Source organism: Pongo pygmaeus, chromosome 3 (genome assembly GCF_028885625.2).
Source record: "Pongo pygmaeus isolate AG05252 chromosome 3, NHGRI_mPonPyg2-v2.0_pri, whole genome shotgun sequence".
In the NCBI taxonomy this organism is placed as follows: Eukaryota; Metazoa; Chordata; class Mammalia; order Primates; family Hominidae; genus Pongo; species Pongo pygmaeus.
The window spans coordinates 188,828,361-188,837,983 of record NC_072376.2 but is presented as its reverse complement, the minus strand read 5'-3'; the positions used below and the strand labels follow the sequence as shown (position 1 = coordinate 188,837,983).

The 9,623-nt window shown below is 41.3% G+C and overlaps 1 pseudogene; it reads right to left on the bottom strand.

Annotated features, from left to right (window-relative positions):
* Nucleotides 1-7,632: 7,632 nt before the first annotated feature.
* Nucleotides 7,633-9,022, bottom strand: LOC129035581 (tRNA-splicing endonuclease subunit Sen2-like; annotated as a pseudogene).
* Nucleotides 9,023-9,623: the final 601 nt, after the last annotated feature.

Sequence of the window (9,623 nt, the reverse complement as noted above, 5' to 3'; positions counted from 1 at the left end):
TTTGGCAACTCTAATGTAGGAAAAAGAAGATTCAAAATTTTCTGGGAGGCGTGGATTGGGAGAGATGGGAAATCATGGTAGATGGGTCCTGACTCCCAGTGATGTTCTTCAGTACCTATTCACAACACAGTTTAGGTACTGTTCACCTTAACTTGCTTCCAGCATGACTATATGGATAAATGGAAGCCTGTACCCAGGGATTCGTGAAGAAGAAATGAGTTTGTAATTTTTTTCAAGTAACAAAAGGAGGGGCGAGATACATATTATGGTGAATTATAGTCATGTGGGAGAAAAAAGTTAACAAACAGAAAGCAACCCTGTATATAATCCTTTTTCCTTTAGTGGGAGGGAGAAACCCTACAGAAAGAGAATGAAATTGCAGGGTACATATCCAAGGCTGTTTTTCCTAGGAAATATGGGAGTGGATAGAGGAGGTGGGGCTGTATGCTCATGGAAGAAGCAAAGGGTGACTGGCTTGCCAGCCTGATCTCCTTTGAGAACCAAGACTGGTGTATATATTTCAAGACAGCTACAAATCCAGTTCCTAGGTTTTAGTGAAGACAGTTAAGAATAGCTGAACAAAACATCTTAGAGGTTTTAAAGTTGAGCCAAGACTAACTCTGTGAGAGAAGAAAAATCAAGAGGCTTGAGTTATGAACTTCAAGATGGTTAGAGAGGACACAGATTAGATATCATTTCTCTTTTTCATAGGTTGATTTCTCACTATGCAAGAATGTTACAGGTAAAAAAGTTTAAGTATTTATACCCATTCTTCTGAAGAGAGTTGATTCCCTGAAATGATTTGATTTGCTGAGTGTGGTGATGAGTGGAGACTTAGGAAGGTGAGAGAGGAAAAGTGTCCCTATTAAATAACTGGGAGGGGCTGATCCAGTTGTTGAGGAGGAAAAGAGGAACAGGCCTGATTGGGAAAAAGCTGGGGAAAGAAAGAGCAGAGAGAGAAGAGAAGGAAAGAGAGTAGAGGGGATAATAAAGGAAAAAGAAGAACTACTTTATTTGGGAGAGAGAAGGAGATAGAAAAGTCACAATTGGCATAGTGAATATAATTATGAGAGGAGGCTGGGCGCGGTGCCTCATGCCTGTAATCCCAGCACTTTGGGAGGCTGAGGCAGACAGATCACCTAAGGTCAAGAGTTTGAGACCTGCCTGGCCAACATGATGAAACCTCATCTCTACTAAAAATACAAAAATGAGCCGGACCTGGTGGTGTACACCTGTAGTCTCAGCTACTCGGAAGGCTGAGGCGGGAGAATTGCTTGAACCCGGGAGGCAGAGGTTGCAGTGAGCTGACATTATGCCAGTGAACTCCAGCCTGGGCGACAGAGCAAGACTATGTTTCAAAAAAATAATTATGAGAGGAAAAAAGATGCAGGTGGGGCATTTATAGAAATGATTTTGTATGCCATGCATTGGACCATTCTCCTCAACCTCATCAAGAAATTTTTTCAAATTACATTTGAATTAGTATTTTTATTCCCTTTATTTCTCATTTATTTTAAATGTAGCCACACAAAAATCTGGTGGTTCAATGACAGCAGGAAGCAAATGTGCTAATTTCATCCCACATCAGGGGAATCAATAGCTACTATTCCAGGCTTGGCATTGATAGTCAAATAAAGATGAGTTATACCACAATTTAAACACACATGGATATAAAAATATCTTAAATGAAGAAAAGAGTCCATACATTTTAAGTAACAGAAGGAAAAAAATAACAGGAAAGTAAGTCACATAGCAAAATTAAAGAAACAGCATGTTACATAAAAGTGCATAAGTTACATAATTGAATTAAGACATATGTCAGTTATTAAAGCAAATCTAAATGTCAAAATCACTAGTAGAAAAGTGAAAACTCGGCCCGGCACAGTGGCTCACCCATGTAATCCCAGCACTTTGGGAGGCCAAGGTGGGCGGATCACCTGAGGTTGGGAGTTTGAGACCAGCCTGACCAACATGGAGAAACCCCATCTCTACTAAAAATACAAAATTAGCTTGGTGTAGTGGCCCATGGCTGTAATCCCAGCTACTTAGGAGGCTGAGGCAGAATTGCTTGAACCCGGGAAGCGGAGGTTGCGGTGAGCCAAGATTGTGCCATTGCACTCCAACCTGGGCAACAAGAGTGAAACTCCTTCTAAAAAAAAAAAAAAAGAAAAGAAAAAAAAGAAAAGTAAGAACTTTGAGGTTTGACAAGCAAAATATAAAATTAAAAAAAATTGTTTCAAAATAGAATGGGTATATCCCTGTTACTCATTGTGAAAATCTGAAAAATAAAAAAAGGACTGGTAAAAGTTTAACAAGAATGTAAACAAAACAACCCACAGAAGTTAAAATTTCTACACTAATGTCAGAAAAAGGAAAATATTAATATCAGAGAGAAAAATTTTCATTAAAAATAATTAAATGACAAAAATCATATAATAATAATTCATGTATTCTGTAACAATGATATAAAGAGCTTTTCGCATTTTTTTGCCTTAATAATTGAGCAAAATAGTTATCAATCAAGACTTGTTTAAAGTGTAAGAATAAATTGATAGAAAACACATAGCAATTTTAAAATTTCTCTCAAGTCAATTAGATATAAAAACTACAAGTATAATCAATTTATAATTTTCTTCCTGGAAATCTTAGCCAATGTAATGGGAAATCTTAGCCAATGTAATGGGAAATATTAAAAAGTGAAAGAAAAAATGTAAAGCCTACAAGAAATTAAATACTACACAATTCAATTACTGGAAACCCATGACAATCAAGTAAACATTAGTAAGCACCTTACAAATTGTATAACTGATTTAATAACAAACCAGAATTTTGAAATAGGTATCAATAAGCATATCTGACTTTTATAAAACAAATACAGAAAATATAAAAAGAAGATTGGAGAACCATCTTCCTTACTAAAATGACCTTTAGAACTAAATGTATTTTCCAAAAAAATTTCCCCAAGGTTTTTAAGTATAACAATATTTTCTAGAATTAAGAGATTTTAAAACTGAATAAAATGATCTAAGGTACATTTGGAAGATGATTTTAATTTTTTTATTAAAGTATCATCACTTCTTGGAACTTAAATCCTTAGAAATGACAGAGAATGAGTATTTATTAAAAAGATAAACAAAACCTATAACTATCATGATAATCAAGAATAGCTTCATGTAGGGGGCCAGCAACTAGGAAAAAGCACTTGAAGCAGGAAGGGAAATGGGATGAATATGAGGAACACAAAACCCCAGAGAACTGCAAAACTTATTGCAGGGGCTGCAGAGGTGTCTCAGGTTTAGATGTGGGAGACATGGAAGCAAGATGGCAATGGCAGTGACAGGTCATCTAGAGCAGCTGCTGCCACTAATGGCTGCAGTGGGGAGGTATGAGCAGTGGAAGAAGGAGTGGTTACAGGAGCAGCAGTGGTGGTGGTGGGACCCCTGTGCCCTGCATCCCCAAGGCAGCTGGCTGCACTGCCCCCACCCTCACACTGCCGCCCCAGGCCCAGAGCCTCTGCCACTCTGGATCCTGGCCCACATCACCCCTCTCACCTGCCACTGCTGTGGGGCTGGCACAGGGAGGAGGCAGAACTGGGCCCAGGGTGGTGCCACACTCCATGGAGCCAGTGGGAGTCAGGGACGAGTGGAGCACTCCCAGAGCCCGTTGCCCTGGGGGGCTGCCTCAATGGGGCTGGGCCAAGCCACTGCCAGTGGGGGAGAAGTGGGGTCAGCCACAGAGGGGCATGCAGAGAAGGGCCCAGTGTGGACCTGGAGTACTCACCCCAGGCTGTGAGGAGGCACAGCTGGGGCGCCTGTAGGCTCCATGGAGCTGGTGGGAGCCCTGCCCTCCCAAGTAGAGGACCTGGAATCTCTGCAGTCTGCACCCTGCACCCTGGGGGGCCTGGGCAGGTCCCACCTTCCCCCACAGGCTCAGGAGTATCTGCTCGCACTCCCTGGCCTCTCCCCACTCCTGGCACCAACTCTGATCTTGGGGCGCTGTCACAGTTCAGCTAGGTGTGTGCATCCTTGGGGGTGGCACTGACACACCAACCCACTGCTGCCTTGGCCCTCTCCAGACTTTAGGTGCTGATGAGTGGTGGGGTTGGGGAAGGGGAGGGAAGCCGAGGTTTGGGAGCTGAGGGTGGCTCAGCACTGGCTTGCAGGTACCCCTTGGTGCAAGCAGCCTGGGTGCCATGAACAGTTGCAGGAGGCAGACAGGCTTCTGGGTGGAAGGCAGTGGGTCCTGGTGAGGGCCCACCTTCAGACCAGGGAGGGCCTGAAGGGTGGGGGCTGGGCTGCCAGTATTACAGACTGGAGTGGGAACTTGCAATGCCCTTTCCAGTCCCACCCATGGCCACCCATGGACCCATCAGCATGCACTTTCTCCCCTCTGAGGCCCATAAAAGCCTCAGGCTCAGCCAGGGCAGAGCAGACAACAGGACAAACAGCTGCAGAGGAGCTACCCTTTCTGCTCTGAACACTGTACTAGACACCCTGGCTGTGCAAGAGAGCTGCCCCCTGTGGATCTCCTCTGAGCTGTTCTATCACTCAATAAATCTCCCCTTCATCTTGCTCACTCTCCACTTGTCTGCATACCTCATTCTTCCTGGTTGCAGGACAATAACTTGGGACCCACTTAATGGAGAGGCTAAAAGAGCTGTAACCAAAACAGAGCTAAAACATGCTCCTTGCTTGCCACATTGCCAGTGAAGAGAAGGAGAGAAGAGCTGCAGCCCTTTGAGGACCCCACACCTGGGAGCTCCCTAAGCAAGAGTTATGACTCCCTCTTTGGGGCACTGAGGTTCCCAGCATCTCTAAGCTTCCAGGCACCACCACATTCCCCAGTGCCAGCTGGGGAAACTGCTTGCAGTGCACCTGGTGCAGCCACAGCCTCACAGAGCTGGCACCTGGAGCTGCCCATGCTGTGGCAGCAGCTGGCGTATATGACTGCTTAGTGGCAGGATCCCATACTTGCTCAAACACCCCTCACTGCTCCACACCTGACTCACACTCTCCTTGAAGGTGTGGGATCCAGGCTGGTAGCATGAACCAAGTGCAGCCTGCCATGCCAAGTGGGTGGAACAAGCCCAGCAGGTCCGAGCAAAACTTGGGCAAAGGTGCCACCAGCCAGAGATTTATAGCCAGAAAAGCAACACCCCCAAGATCCCCTAACAATGGGAATCTGGAACTGTAGGTGATTTGAGGAGACAGCGTGTTAAAAACTCTCTCACTTTATGTCACTGCCATTAAGTAAGGCTTTCAACTGAAATTATTTTTGTACTCTACCCTCCACAGACAGAGAGAAAAGCCATAATTATCTGCTCTTTAATTGAGGACACTAAAGTCTAGGAAGCTGTTTCCCAGAAATCCAGTGACACCTGGGGAAATGGGCACTCAACAGTTGGTGTTCAGATGGGCTGTTGGCTCACCCTTTCCCACAAACCTATCATATCCCTCTTCGCCATCACTAAAATGACTCAGACTTTATGGTTACAAAAAGAGTAGCTGTGTATTAAAATTTATAGTGTGAATATCATTAAGAATCTCTTTCTCTCACACACACACGCAATTGAAAGCAAAGCACCAAACTCATTAATTTATTACAACAAAGTAACATTGTTGATAGAACAAAAAAAATTTGTAAGAAATGCTGTTGGTGCATTTCTTAAATGTTCAGAGAAACAATTGAATACACATTTCACATCTCCCTAAGTCCATAATGAGTTAGTAAATTAAGCTAGAGATCTTTGGAAAGTATGGCTAATATGTTGGGGAAATCCTATAGAGGATGCTCAAGGAACAGAATGGTGCCTTGGCATCTCTGTCAATGAGATCATTTCTGGGCTGTGAGATAGTAAATTAACCCAGCATGGTAGTTTCTAGATTATAACAGGGTGCCATTCAGGATTGAGACTTTTTACTTTTTATGGGAAAAAATTTCTTTTGGTAAAACAAGAAGGACCCTCCAAGATCATTTAACACTTTTATAAATTGTTGTTAAAGGATCATTTTCCATTTTATTAAAGAGAAAGCCTCAAAATCACTGTGTTAGGACTCAGAGTTAGCTACTGTAATGAAGAATGAAATAACGTGATAGGTATTATCATGGAAGACAAAGAAAAGTGAAAGAAGGTAAAAAAAAATTATACATCAATTTCTCCTCTGAGGGGCAATTACTACTCTCATTCTAGTGCATTTTCTTGTATTAATTTTTCTATGTAAGTATATTTGTGTATTAACTAAAAATTATAAACTTTATGCCTTTTATGTAAAAGGATTATACTATACATATAATTTTATATCATAGATTTTTCAAGAAATCTTGAGCATATGTATGACATTAACATTTTTAGTAAAATTAATTTTGAAATCTATCTCATATTTCCCCCCTCAAATATGCTGCAATTTACTGAGTCATCTTCCCAGTATTGGACATTTAAATTTCATCCAACTCTTTAGTATTATTATTAATGGTACAATTAATATTTTGGTTCATAAGTCATCATTTAAATTTGAGATTATTTAGTAGTATAGCTTCCTGGAAATAGAATTATTGGTGTGGAAGATTTTATGTTTCATGATTTATATTGCCAATTTGCTGTTCTGAAAGTTCGTAGCAGTTTACACGCTCACTAGTGCCTAGCATGCTATATATTCTTCACAAACCATTAATTTAATAATATTTGAAGAATTTATTGATTGAAAGCTAAAATGGGCTCCCTTAATCTTTGGCTCTTTTACATTTTCTAATCCTTCATAAGCCAACTTGAAAATTTATATTTCTTCAGAAAATGGTACAATTGTAGATGATCCTTCTGTTTTTTTCCACCAATTAAACAAAGGCTTTATTATATTTTGCTAAATGTTAATTGCTTTCATTATGTCTCCAAACATTATTTCACCACTCATTGTAACAAGTTCAGTGAAGATATGCTTATCTAATGTTGTACAATATTGTTGTGTTCTGTACATAAACATGCCTACAAATGAGTTCATTTGAGAATTAAATAATTAGGTAACTGATGTTTTAAAGGCTTTGTTATACAGAAATCCTTGGTAGATATTAAAGAGATTTTTAAATGTTTTGAGCTATTGGTTAAAGTTCTTGGATATGCTGAGACATATAACAATTTTTTCCATTCAAAATAATGGAACATAGATCCTGTAATTGATAAATCTGCTAACACTCTTTTGGGAACAGCTTAGAGGTAAGTAACCAGAGATGCTTGTGTATGAAAGCGCTTCGTAAACTGTACTGCATAAATGTAAACTACTACCATTTTCAGGTAAAATCAGAGAATAAATGTCCCTGTTGTTGGAAGAGTCACCTCGGGATTCATCTACTCATCTAGTCCAACCTCCCCAGTGACTGGATGAGGGCACAGACTGAGGCCAGAGGCACGAGGCTCGGGATTGGAAGAGGCCAATGCAAGGACAGAATCTGCAGGCCCAGCGCAGGGCTCTTTCTCCTCCCCTGTGTAATTTATCTTTTAAAACACTGATCATTGTCTGGTGCTGGGAGCACCAGGCCCTTTAAAACTTATAAATTAATGGGGGATTACTGTAAAAAGAACTTTTTACCCAGCCCTCAATAAATAGTTGTTGGTGAAATTAGAAATTTGAGGTTGAATTGTTAAAGTTCGTCTTGGTCACTCCTCTCTCGTGAAGACACCCATCAACTCAGAATCACCTCCTGAACTCTAATTTTTTTCATACATTCTGGTGACTCCATTTCCTTGTCAGTCATAGTAGAGGGTTTAATGAAACAGCACAGCATGAGTTCCTTGGAGACATTAACGGAAACTCTGCTCAAGGCAGCCAGGGACATCCAACAGAAAGGCCTGCAGAGACAGCCTTCAAACTGCTCATCAACTAGCTCAATAACGACAGAATAGCTTGCATGGTAAAACGGAGGGCCTTTCCAACATAGCAGCAAATCTGTCCCATACTTGAGCCCCACTCTGGGCACTAGCCCTTGCTTGGGAAGTAATGGTAGGCCATGTAGGTGGTCCTGAACGTGGGCTGAACTACAGTGAAAGCTTTCCAGAGCTTCACTATCGTTAAAGGCTCCTTCTCGTAGCAAATACTTAAACATTCCAGAGCACAGACCAGGAAAAAGGCCTCTTCTAGGCTGAGCTGCAAATACTCAGAGATCCTATATGGATTTCTTCTGCAGATTAGTCTCTTTCTTTGCACCAATTCCTCATTTGAGGCATCCTTCCTCTCGCTCACTGCACACTCGGCTTCCTGCACCAGCACGTACTGGTCAGGCCCTCTGTCCCCAGCATGCAGGAGACCAAAATGCTGGCTGCTGTCCTCCCGGTGAGGGCCAGACGGGAGGACAAGAGCATCGTGTTTGCAGCAACATGCTTGGGGCGGAGGTGAAGCGTCCTCTCCCACCCTTTCCTCAAAGCCTTCTGTTGGTGGGTCGCTCCCAGAGCCCTCCTGCAGGCAGCCTAATGGCTCACTGGGATCACCCATAACACCTGACTTTCCAGAGTCCCCGTTTATCACAGAAGATCTCTCTCCTACCGCTGTGCCTTCCACGTTGGAAACCATTCCAGAGTTAAGCTCATCATGCATTTGAGCCTGTTCATTCCTTTTCACAGGGCGATGCTCAAGCGGATTCATGTAATCCTTGAGGATTCTGCGCACTGTATTCTCATTCTGTCCCTGTCTACGCATCAGCTCTGCCACCCACTCAACACTACGTTGATACTTCTTTGATGTGATGATAAGCATGTTTGTCTTCATATCTTTCCATTTCGCAACCAATTTAGGATCTGAAACTGTGATCGCTGGACAGTTTCTTGAAAGAATACCTTTTCCAAAAGAACCTTCCCCATAGAGCTGCTCAATGTCCTCTGCATTCCTCACAATCACATTGTTGTTAATCATTTCAGCATAGAATATCTTGCTTTCTGAGGACCACGGTCCTGACCAGAAAGGATTGGCAATGGAGACTCATAAGTCTCATACATTCTTCCTTTCCTGTTTGGGGCATGGAAAACTGCTTCTGCCATTTTTCAGAGGAGCTGCTCTTTCTTGGCTCCAGGCGCTTGCCGTTCGATCCTTCAATTTCTAACTGACCGTGAATTTATTCTCATTACTGTTTTTATTAAGATGGATTAATGACTTACATATAAAAAAACTCGAACTGTAAGAAAATAAAGTGAATATTTCTCTCACGACTAAATGAGAGAGGAAATTATAACTATAGATAAATAAAACAAACCACAAAGGAAAATCCACATACATGATTTAAAAATTTGTAAACTTAATATAAAACAAGTGACAATTGAGAAAAATATAGGTCACTGATATGGTTAAATAAAATATAAGCATAAGTGTGTAATACGTAATATGTGTCTACATATCCTTACATTTAACCCAAAGCTAGGATGTATTCATCATTCTATTTGTTAATATTTTCTTATTTCTACTTTTATTTTTATTATTTCTTTCTACTTTATCTACTTAATCCTTCATATAATATTACACAGTATGAATATATTTCCCTTTTAGGTTGAGTAGACTGTTTATACTTATCATTAATTTTAAACTTATCACCAAAATTTTTCTGAACACTGCAGTGTCAGCTATCACTTGCTGGAAGACGATAAA